Below are 12,625 nucleotides of genomic sequence, written 5' to 3' on the forward strand. Positions count from 1 at the left end.
AAAAACTTTTTCACTGTGAGGGTGACAGAGCCCTGGAACAGGCTGCCCAGAGAGGTGGTGGAGTCTCCTTCCCTGGAGACATTCAAAACCCGCCTGGACATGTTCCTGTGTGACCTGCTCTAGGTGGTCCTGCTCTGGCAGGGGGGTTGGACTAGATGATCTTTCAAGGTCCCTTCCAACCCCTAACATTCTGTGTGATTCTGTGTAGAATAAAACCCCACATCACCTAGCCTACATGTGCGTAACATGTTGATGTGCAACAGGGATACTTTCTTCTTACACTGTAACTGTTCAGGGAGTTTAGTTTTCCTCGCCATCTGGAAGCCAAATCAAATGCTTTTGCATCTTCCCTGTTGACTGGCAGGCTGCTGCTGCGCAGGTACCTCGCCTCACCTTGGTGGCATGTTCCCACCACGCGTGCCACAGAGCAAGCAGTAGTGTCATGCTTTGCTCCCACCTCCCCTGACAGGAAAGCTGCTCCCACTCAAGACCTTTTTTGCACCGATATGAATGACAGTGCTCCCTCAGTATCTGATTTTAGGAGTCAAAATGCTGCTGTAGGAATCTAGCCTCGTGAAAGCCAATACTTTCTTAAAAACCAGAACCCAGCCTCCTGTCATTGGAGATGGTAGTGGCTGAGGGTGATGACCAAGGGAGGAGGAGTGCTTGCAGAGGGGGCAGGGAGCCTGCTGCTGTGTGATGCTGTTCCTGGTTCCAAGTAGGTACCTCTATGTACCTGCAGGCAATTCCCCTAGTTCAGTTTCTTGAATTTCAAGATGGTTCACTGCCTAATGAAACTGTATTAAAGAATAGATGGTGAAGCCACACTTATGCCAATAGATAGAGGTTACAAAGCAATATCCCAGAGCATGGCAGTCACAGCAAGCGTCCTAAAGGTGCTGACAGTGAAACTTCTCCTTAAACAAACAAAGCTGTAATTTTCTTACTGCTTCCTTCAACTTCTTTTGAGACCAGTAAGGTGGTCATGTTTCATTAAGCTCTACTTAATCAGTCTCTCTTTATAGCAAAGACAACCACAGACCACTTAGTCTCTCAAGTCCTGTGCCACTGTGATTAAACCCTTGGCCGAGCCTAGCACATGCCATACCCTTCTGTTTCAAAGTCCTCCGAACAGTGAGGTTTGAGATACTTTAATGCCAGCGGTATTTGCCTGGACTGCAGAAGAGCTGTAAGACCAGGTAACAGCAGCCTTGTGCCTCCTAGTAAAGGTGGTGCACGCCAGCTAGGCAAGGGGAAAGTACACTTATAAAATGCTTTTAAAACAGCTCAGCACTGCTTCGCCAGTACATTCCTTCAGTGCCTAATAATAATAGCACATTAGCTTCTAATTAAACATGAGGCCACACTCATGAGTCCTTATTTTCCATGCCATCTTTCACAATAACTGGCATTAGCTATGCATCACATATAGAAGGCAACACAGCTGGTGCTGGAAAAGAAACAGCGAAGGGATTGCAATGACATGCTGCCAGTATTGGAGTGGGTATTTGTCCCTGCGAACCGGCCTTCCTTGGGGGCAGGAGGGGTGAATGGGGGTGCTCAATTAGCACTAATGCAGCAATTACAAATTATTGTTTTGTAAAGGTCTCCTGCGGGTGAGTTTCCTGGTCATATGTGCACTCCTGTGACTGAGCCGAAGTCCTAACTGGGTTGCTGACCTAAACCTTACAGGCTTTTCTGTGCCTCTTGCCAATCTTAGCCATAGTCTTTAAAAAAAAAAAAAAAAAAAAAGAACAACCAAAAAACAAAAAAAAAAACCAAATACACAGAACAACCTAATGGCAATATCAGGCTTTGTTGCTACTTGCCTACAAAAAAAATAAACCTCTACCAAAAGACAAAAAGCAATCCCCAGACCCTACTGTAAATGCACACTCGGTATCATTTGATTTCTTTTCCCTAGCGGAGCCGGCTGCCCTGAGCCTGAAAGGACCTGTTGCCCACACCGCTTTCTGCCAGCTGCCCTCCCTCCGCTTCAGCTCACGCCCCGAAGCAAGCCAAGGCAATGGTGTGAACCAGCTCCTAAGCTGCAGGCTCTGCCCACTCACCCACCACCTCCAGCCCTCACGCAAACCCCTAAAATGCACACAAAACCCCCTGCACGCCCAGGAAGCATGTTTGAGAGGTGGGGTGGAGGCACGGAGGGCTCCACAGAGCTGAGCCTTGCTCCAGGTCCCCCACGGCTGCTTAACTGCTCCCTGGCAGCAGAAAGGCCTGGAGGACTGACCTAAGCTCCTCTTGCTGGCCTCCAAAATCAGGTAGAGGTTGTTTGTAGGGTTTCCATGTACACCGTGCTTGCTTGCTTCCTTAGGGCTTCTGACCACGGCCACAGGTGGCTATCTGAGCCCAAGGAGTAAGGAACGCAGGAAATAAGATAGAGTGAAATGGTGTCAGTGACCATAAACTTCACCTTTTCATCTCTAGACGTGATTTTTCAGCTTGGCCTCTGCCTGCACGCCTGCGGTAGCGTATTCTGGCTTTCTGCCCACACCCGCTGGTGCTGGCTCCCCATGCAGGAGCCCCAGGAGCGGGGAAGGTGCCTCACACCATCCCCATTCCTTGCTCCTCCATCCCAGCCTCTGCCTCCGGGGGATAGCACAGCCCCTGATGCATTACCTGTCTTCGCAACAGTTTGTTCCCAGCACCCGGTAGCTTTATTTGCCTGCCACTTAGCACGAGGCGCTGCAGCGCCGTGTTTCTACAGGCCTCGAGAGGACTCGACAAGCCTGCGGTTCAAACACGCTCGGCGGTGGCGGCGGAGGGGAGAGAATTGCTGGGTGATTGCAAAGAGGCCCGGAGGCAAACCTCAGCCCTTTCATTCCTGCCTCCTCTCTTGCACCACCTCGGCTCTGCACAACAAGGTTGCCAGAAAAACAAAGCACGTGGGAGCTGCTCTGCAAGGTCTTCTTTAGCAGAGAGGTCTGATGGGGGGGAGAGCTGCTCTCCTCCATGCTCCTTTAAACCCAGCTGGGTGGCATAAGGTGCAGACCAGCTCATAGGTGTCCCCAAAAACCGAGGCAAAGCCTTCAGCTCCACGGTGCTCTACTGCTGGGGTGCAAATCTGTATTACCTCCCCAGCTGCCGATAGATCCCATCATCCCTGTGCCTTGGGGAGGGGATGTCCAGCCTTTCCCCTCCCCATTTCAGAGAGGGAGGACTTTCTTCAAGTAGTGTTGATTTTGACCTCATTCTTTGAAGTAAACCCACACAAGCAAGGAAGAAAGAGTGCGGGGCTTCTTTATACACGAGTCCTGGGGCCAGAGGTTTGAGACAAAAGGTCAGCCACGCTTAGCCTGTCCTGTTCTTCAGCCAAAACCACCCACATGCAAGCCCATGTCTCTGCGTGAAGCCTTCAATTGCTTTTGCAACACCAGTTCGGTATAGCAGAGGGACGGATCAAGCACGGCACCGCTCTGCTCCCTCCCCTCTCCCTACTTTTGGGATGCGCTTTAACCCGGGGGCTGTGCCAAAACCCCGAACACCGGCACTCCTATCGCCGACCCGAGCCGGGGCGAGGTTCACAACCCAAAGCAAGCGCTGATTAAACAGAGCAGCGTACCGGCATAGGAAGCCCTTTCAACAGGGTTGGTGGCAGAAGGCAGATCCCAACACGTCGGGCCGCTGCGGTCGCTCAGCGGCTGAGCGTCACGGGCTGCCGGCAGTGAGACGCGGGGCCAGGGGCAGCATGTTGCGGCTGGGAGCAGCGTGGGGAGGCTGTGCCAGTGGGGAGGCAGGCACGATGCCCGGCTGGGCCGGGAAGCCCTGGCTGCTGCACCGGGAAAGTCCTGAGCTTGTAGGGAACCACGCAGCTGGCACCCGAGCAAAAACGGGGTTTAGAATCACCACCTTATTTTCCTTGTGCTTTTGAAATGTTGTGGGAGAGGCTTTCAGGCTCTTCTCTGCAGTTATGTAGAGCAAAGACCATTTAAAAGCTAATAAAGAGCAACTTGCGATCTGCGCAGAAACACCTGGCTTGGAGAGGCTCGAGTAGAAACATGCAGAAGCACAAGAGAGATACTACGGCTGTGGCGACAAGGGGAAAGATGCTCTGCCCTCTTCCCTGGAAGAGCAGGAAAGAGCCCATTCGCAGGCGCTGCGCTCTGCCCCACAGGTAGAGAGTAACCCTCGACCGCGGCAGGAATAAGGGCCCATGGGCTGCAGGCTCACAACACACACCAGAGAAATTTGCCTGACAAGTCCCCGTCCCCCACCCCCCAGTCTCCATCACTTGATCTGATCAGAGGAAATAAATCCTGGCAGAGCCAGTTTTCATGTGAGTTCACGCCCTGACCCTGCCTCAACAGGGATCAGGTCCAACACATTTCCTTTTTATCTATTTAAACAGGATCGCTTTTCTTAGTCCACTAAAAGGCAACACATGCCAAGTCCTATGCTGCCATTACTGATGTCTGCCATGTGTTTCAAAACCTCCAGTGAGGCTGTCTTTGTCCCAGCATTGTCTTGCTCTTTGCAAAGATGCTTAGCTAGGGGCATCGTAGGAGGTTAAGCAGGCCAGTCATAACTGACATTGGGAACATTTATCACAGTAGCTGTATCTGAGAGCACATGTGCAGTGGGGTTTGGAGATTTGCAAAATCAAAGTCTAGAAATTTGTATGCGGTGAATATAAAGGCTGACTTCAGCCTAACCTGAAGTCCCTCTGCCAGTCTCAGGGGCTCACAAAGATATCTAACATCTTCCTTTAAAAATAAGTAAAATATGTATTTTTAAATCTAGTCAGCAGACTAGTCCGTCCCAGCTTGAGGCCAGATGCCTTGAAATTAACTTAGCCTGACCACCAGCTTTTGAAAGCAGAAGACCCTTTATTCCTCAGTATCTTCCCACTTGGTCCGAGTTCCTGAGCATGGCAGCACCCCTCTGCCTGGTGCAGCTTGTCTAGTACCTTGAGGACGGGTGGGAGGTCCCAGGCTTTCTCCCCATGTGAAGCTCCTTGTTTTCCCACACAAGGATGTATAGGCCTACACCCCAACTGAGCTCCCCGGCAGGAAGCAGTAGAGAAGAAGAGGAGGAGGAGGAAGCTGCACTGCATGGCTGCTGCTATAAGTGGTAACTGTGGCCTGGGGGAGCAGAGCAGCAAAGGGCCACCGACCACTGACAAGCAGCCAGGGCTTTCTATTTCCACTTGACCTAAATGCAAATTCCAAGCACTAACCAAATCAGATAGCGGTTTATCGAGGAAAGCCAGTAATGCCCCATTGCTCTCCAGGTCAAACCACTCTCTGGACCACCCCTGTTCTCCCCTCACCCTTTGGGCTCCTGACACATTTCTCAGCACACCGATTCCCAGGGAAGAAGTTTGCTTTAGTGCAGCAAACTGGGCCAACCAGCACAGATGCAACATGCTCCCTTGCCACAGCTGCAACCTGCAGTGTGCATTGCCCTCCTTTTCACCAGGCCAGTGTCTTCTCTGCTGAAAAAGGTCCCAACTCTGGGACATTTCCAAAGCAAAAAGCTTTGCAGAGCTGGAAACTGAGGGACTCATTTCCCATCCTTGGCTCTGCTGGCTTCAGGGAAAAAAAAAAAAAAAAAAGAAAAAAAAAAAAAAAAAAAAGAGGTGCAGAACTGCTCCCGGCATCCCCCTCCTGGGGCCACAGCAGTGCCAAGGACACAGCCCCAGACACGCTTTCGGCAGAGCACCCTTTCTCTTTCCTCCTCGCAGGCCTGCCAGGACTAGGCAGCTCTGCAGCAGCCCTTTGCCCTGGGTGGCAAGAGAACCCCGGCAGCTCGCACGGCGTGTGCCGGCACGCACTGTGCTACAGGTGGCTCCGGCTCACCGCCGCCTGCCTTTCCATCACGGGAGGCTCCTGCCCAGACGAGGCTGGCTAAGGTTTTCCAGCCGGCTTTTTGGCAGGGAAGCAGCGTTGCAGATGCTGCTGGACTTTCTCCATTTGTTTCTTCCTATTAGTAACCAAAACAGCTGCTCCAGCCTTAAGCCAGGTAAAGCCCGACGGTGAAGGCAGCAGTAATGAGCTGTGCTGGCAGCGCACCCAGCAAAGTAAAAATGGCTGGGTAGTCATCATGGCTCATAACCAACCCTGTGCCAGTGGGGCCTCCTTGATCCTCCTCTTCTTGCCTCTGAGCTTCCCTCCCCTCTCAAGCAGTTGCCTCCTTCCTGGAGGAATTAAATGCAAAAGATAAACCAAAAGGCCAATAAATGCAGAGGAACACATTGGCTTCTCCCCACCAGGAGAGCAGTGTGCCTAAAGGGGGGGTGCCTTGTTTCCCCCCGCCATGGTGCATGCTGGCAGACAAAAGGCGGGGTGCAACAGGGCTGGCTTGGGGTTGGGCAGAAGGTACAGCTGCCCAGCAGCAGCACAGCTAGCCAAGCTTGCCCTCAGACAGGGACTGTTCTGCTCCATGATGTTTTAGGGGCAGTGGGGCTGTGCCAGCCCCCTGTCAGTCTCTACAGGCTGGAGCAAGCCAGGAAAAGCTGCTGCGGGGCAGGCTATTATTCCCTTAACAACAGCAACCCATTTCCAAGGGATTTTACATACCTGGCTCCCATTAAGACCAGAGGGATGCTGACCTAAGGGACTTGGACAGTATCATGCTTGGTGCCTGCAGGCAGCTGGGACTGCTCCTTCAGATGCTAACTCCTCTGCTCCCTCCTGCCCCATAGAGGGGCTGGGCTGGGGGGGCTGCACCACAGCACCCTGCTGCCTCCCTGCCGCCCCCCAGCAGGCACCTCTAAAGCATCTGGAAAAAGCCCCACAAGGCTTAAAGTCAGGTTGTTTCCATGTAAAATTCCCAGAACTGTGCTCTGAGGTGCGTCACAAGGGGCCCTTGTGCACGCCACTAGTTCGTCCCCTCTGCCAGCTCGTGGGCCCTCCCTCGGCCCCCCTCTCTCTGCCCTTTGCTCATCTGCTCCGAAGCAGCCGGTGTCACAGGTTGGCATGAGTGTCTTAACAAAGTGGTACAACTTCCCGGAGAAGGACTCGACCCACCGATCAGCCCGGAGGCAAGTGTGCAGCAACCCCAGCTGCCGCTGCGTCCCTGCTGCTGTTTGTGAGCAATTAACAGGGACAGGGACATGGGACAGGGTGAGGCTGGGCGAGGTAGGAGACCAGAGGCAATAAGGATGGGATCTCAAGGTACTTCAGCTTTTTAAGGCGGCTCTTTCTTCACTGTGATCACAGGGACGGTCGGGTGCCCGTGCATGTGTACCTGCCTACACAGGCACACGCGCTGGCCTTCCTGCACGCGCAAGTTTACAGGAGCACACGTGCCTGCTCCCTGCCTGCACACACGGGCACGCATCTGCACGCACACATTCACAAATGCAATATTAGTTTCCTATTTTTACGGTGAAAATTCGCCACTTTTCAAGGCAGTGACCTCTCAGATGCCTGCATCCAACAAACTCACCCCAGCCCAAGCCACTCACAGACAGGGACGTAATTCTTTCCTTTCAGAAATGGACTACAGAAAGGAGAAAGGACACGGCAGTAATGCAGTGCTGCTCGCACAATGCTTTGCTAATTTAATCCCACCGACCGCTCAGCGCCACAGCAGTCTGCAGCTCTCCCCTTAGGCTACTCCATCCCAGCTCCCTGTGGTCTATCAGAGCCTCTGGATGGCTAAAAGCTGCCTCAGGGTGTATCCCTTGAGGCTGCCAAAAGTTCAAGTTAGACACCTCACAGCACTGCTGCAACCCTGCAATCCACACCTGTGCGACACTGTTGCTGTCCAAAAGAAATCAAATCCCGGCTGCAAGAGAAAGAGGAAGAAACATCCAACTTGCACAGCCACAAACACCGGTACGGTTGTTCCCATTCAGTTATTCCCAACCCAGTAATCATGATCTGGATCAGACCAGTATTCCCCAAATTCAGTGTTTTGCTTCAGTTTCCCGTGTTAAAAGCCTAAAGAGAAGCAAAATGTAATCCTGCTCTAAGCAGTTACAAAATAAAACACTTGTAGGGAAAATGCCTTCCACATCCCAGTCACTTATCAGTGTTCACATTACCTATAATAAATATTTAAATATTTCCAGAATCCTACACTGTTTTTAACAGTTACCATGTTTTTAAATTATTTATATATACATACATAATTTTGTATTTTTTTTTATATATCTGTATACACACACACACACATATATATGCCAGGCAGAAAAGGACCTGGGGGTGCTGGTTGCCAGCCGGCTGAACATGAGCCAGCAGTGTGCCCAGGTGGCCAAGAAGGCCGACAGCATCCTGGCCTGTGTCAGGAACAGTGTGGCCAGCAGTAGGAAGGTGATCGTGTCCCTGTACTCAGCACTGGTGGGGCCGCCCCTCAAATGCTGTCTGCAGTTTTGGGCCCCTCACTACAGGAACGACCCTGAGGTGCTGGAGTGTGTCCAGAGAAGGGCAATGCAGCTGGTGAAGGGCCTGGAGATCAAGTCTTGTGAGGAGCGGCTGAGGGAACTGGGGTTGTTCAGCCTGGAGAAGAGGAGGCTGAGGGGAGACCTTATCACTCTCTACAACTACCTGAAAGGAGGTTGTAGTGAGGTGGGGGTCGGTCTCTTCTCCCAAGTAACAACTGATAGGACGAGAGGAAATGGCCTCAAGTTGTGCCAGGGGAGGTTTGGGTTGGACGTTAGGAAAAAATTTCTTTACTGAAAGGGTGGTCTAACACTGGAACAGGCTGCCCAGGGAAGTGGTGGAATCACCACCCCTGGAAGTGTTCAAAAAACATGTTGATGTAGCGCTTCTAGACATGGTTTAGTGGTTGTGTTGGGTTGACAGTTGGACTTGATGATCTCAGAGGTCCTTTCCAACCTTAATGACTATGTATAAACCCTTGAAAGCATTTCTTTGATCAATCTAAAGACATGCTGCCTTTTGATTCTGCTTCTGCCTCCTTACTGTGGCAGAGTAAGTTGTCTTTACCTTCTCCCTAGCAGTCACGTGAGATACAAGATACAAACTCTTGCAGTTTCCTCTACTTATTGACAACAGCTCCAACCCCATCCCATCCCAACAATCCAAATCCAAACCCAGCAGCAAGGACTTGGGACCATAATGGCACGTGCGGCTGCTACTCATGCATCACAAAAACTGGAGGAGCTGGGAGTAACTTACTTTTGACCTTACATCTTTGCAGCAGTTTATTCCTCCCCCTGTCCCCCAGCTGCCTTCAACACACTTTTTAGTAACAATCTCTGCTGATGCAGCGACAGCCTCAAGTTTACACTAAAGGGCAGTCTTTGGACCAGAGAGAAGGTATTTACGAAATATTTCTTACATCTGTTGCAGAAATATGCGCGCACACACAGAGTAAGTGGTCAGTTGCAGCACTAGACTGCTTTTACAAGCAGCAACATATCAAGCCTCCTCCTGCCCTTATACTTTTCTCCCAAGCTCTGTTTGTTTTCCCAAGTTTGCTCTAGGCCCAGATCTACGTTCCAGATTAATAAAATTCACCAGAGACTAAGATGCAAGGAACAAAAATTTCCAGCCAAGCGGACCACAGCCCCCAGCAAAGCTAGGGTTGTCTGAGCTAAAAATGTCACCTTGCCCTCTCCTGGTGCCTGGTGAGTGCCAGGGGCTCCATGCAAAGCCCTGGCCACTCCTTGCCAGCCACAAGGCGAGTGGCAGCTGTGCCCCGTCAAAGTGCCAGAGGATTACGGCTTCCTCGAAGGTCTCCCAAGTGGCTTTAACTGTCTTCCTCGATCAGATATTGAAGCTTCTCTGCCAATAGCAAGTGACAGGAGCAGACCCAGCTGGGGAGATGTGCCCCTGGGCAAGGCACTGGGCTGCAACAGGGCTCTGCTGCCAAGCCCCCTGGCAAGGCTGACAGCAGGGAGAGCGAGCCCCAGCACTTTGGCTCCCCAGAAAGTTTAATTTCTGGAGAGGCCTGTTTTGGGGAGAGGCACAGGCCAGCTCTTGGGAGATGCTGGGGCTTTGGGGGCAGCTCTGCAGCTCCCCACAAGAGGATGGGAGGTGGGCGAGCCAGAGGAGGAAAGTCATTGCTGCTTGCTGGAGAAGCCTGCCAGAAGCCCAGAGCCAGCCTGAGGTTTTGGGTTCGACCCACCCCAGCTACTTTTAACTCCTTAATGACCCTCCTGAACAACCAATCCAACCCTCCTGTTTTGCCTCAAAGGCATTTGGCCAACAGCAGTGAAGTTAAGATGTTAGTACAAACGCATCTGCTGCCAGCAGAGTTTGGCTGCAGATCTGAGTTGTGACACGGTTAGTATGTAATGAGGTTATTAATATTATATTGTGACATACTTAAGATCACCAGGTTTCCACCGAATACGTAATTGTTGAGGAGCCAAGAAATAATCCTTTAACTACAGATTAAATTTAGTCCTATTTGACATCCCATCCTTCATTCAAGCCATTAAAAGAACCCAGGCCAGGAAGCTATTCTTGTTACTCACTGGAAATGCTCACATCCAGCTGAGATATTTTTCTAACATATGTGCAAATAAGAAATTATGAGGCTTTCCAAGGAATGGCTGCTCCAAGCTAGCACCTACTTTGTACTTAGGTTACATTAAATGCTGTTCCCTTGTCTTAAAAAGGCCATTAAGCTGTAAACGTATTTGTCCTGTCTTAATTAGACCTCATTTTTGACTGCAAACTTAACCCAGCAGACCTTAATGACAGCTCCTAGATGCCTACATTCACTTGTCCCTGAAAGCAGCAGGTGCCAGGGGTGCTGTCACCGCAGGGTGACCCGGCCGTACCTCCTGGGTACATAGGTGTGCCTACAGCCACCACACACACCAACGGCCCAGCCTGCCCTTCTTTTCCTTAGGTGTGCCAGCTGCCACCGGATGGGTGCTTAAGCCAGTACTGCCTTGTTAAGTCTTCACCTCCTGCTCCTCTTCTGGGTCCTGCCCTTTGAGTTGTCAGTGGTTGAACACATCCAGAGTTGAAGGATGAAGCCTCAATGACTCATGGGGGGCGAGGGGAAAATGAACACAAGGGACAGGCCATGTGTTTGAGCCCTCGGTGCAGGTTTTTCCTCCCCTCTGTATCCTGCAGGGCTGTGCCGTGCGCTCTGGAGGTTGGAGGCAGCAAGTGTCTGCACCCCTGGATCAGCTGTTCCAGCGTTTTGTGGGAGTACAGCTGCCAACACGCTCTGTAACTCAGCCTACCTGTAACCTGTCCCAGTCACTACAGTTTTTTTCCCCCTCCTTTCCTCTCCTGCAGGGACTTTTTTCTTTTCTTCTCTGCAACCTACAATGTAGGTCTCCAGAGATCCTTCTTTCACTTTCTCCTGCCTTGGCTGGGTCAAGTTATTAAGGATTTCTCTCTAGCAGCAGTGAAATGGGGCGAGACATTTGAAACTTATTGATTCAATGAAAAAAAAGCCAACTCCTGGAACAGAAGTGTAGAGGAAGAGGACAAAGAAAATCAAGGCAGCAGCTGGGAAAGAAAAGCACATTCTGGAATTATGCAGCATCCCTGTAACAAAATCGGTAATTCAATTACCTGTGAGGGCACCTTTGCATTATTCATAGGGTATTAATTACACAACTTAATTTTTTTTGAGTCTTTGCCATTACAGCTCAACACCTGCCTGCGGCAGGCAGCCCAGCAGCACTTTGCTGCCTCTGCTCCCCCCCAACACAGCCTATTCAGTTTTCTCCTCTTGCCTAATTATGACGATTACTTTCTTATCCTCCTCTTTTATTTCCCTTTACTTGCCCTGTTTCAGCCAGCTATTACAGCTTTAATGTTCTTGTAACAAAATTGTTCTCTGCAAAGACCCCACCTAGGATGGCACCATGATATCCAGCTGGTATCAGGTGACAGCACTGCAGCTGAAATCAGCTCTCTGCCAGCTGTTTTTCTGACAGCTCCTAACAAAAATGAGTTTGTGGGTTTGTTCTGTTTTCCCCCCAGCTGCTGCATCTCTCCATGGCCTCCTGTTAGCATCCCTTCCTGCTCAGCACATGCACGATGAACACTGATGCATGGTCTCAGGGGCTTTTTCAGAAGTGGCAGGTGTCCCAAGGAAGGGCTCAGCCGACTGCTGAAGCACAGCATCCCAGCTCCTCGAGGCTGAGGTCCATGGCACTCTGAGTCTAAGCGTCCCTGAGGACTTGGGCTTACAGCCCTCCTGCAGCAGGAGCAGGCAGCCCCTGCAGTGTGGGCTCCCCTCCCACACATCCCAGAACACAGTGCGGGGGGGCTGTATGCAGACCACAGCAGGTAACATGCTTACTGATTAATTATTGAGAGCACCAAGAACCAAAAGAACGCATTTGCAAGTGCTAGAAATACATGACCAAGTCAGAAATTAATAAAACAGGGGGAACAGGGCTAGTCAGCAACATTCGATCACAGTTGGTTAGGTCATTCATTAAATACACATTTTCATAGCCAGGTGGAATGCAGCACACCCAACTTCAGGCCCCTAATAGCCACAAGCGTGCAAAAGATCCATCAGCAGCCAGTGGAGAGAAAAAGAGGAAAACCCAGTGTATTTATTCATCCCATCTTCCTCAGACACTGAGCAGTGTCTTCCTGAGGGACTGCACCATGTGGAAGGGATCCAGTCTGGAACAGTTCGTGAAGACCCATAGCCTGTGGGAAGGAGAAGTTCATGGAGGACTGTCTCCCATGGGAGGGACCCCACGCTGGTG

This window comes from Leptosomus discolor, chromosome 1, assembly GCF_034619465.1.
Source record: "Leptosomus discolor isolate bLepDis1 chromosome 1, bLepDis1.hap2, whole genome shotgun sequence".
Lineage (NCBI taxonomy): Eukaryota > Metazoa > Chordata > Aves > Leptosomiformes > Leptosomidae > Leptosomus > Leptosomus discolor.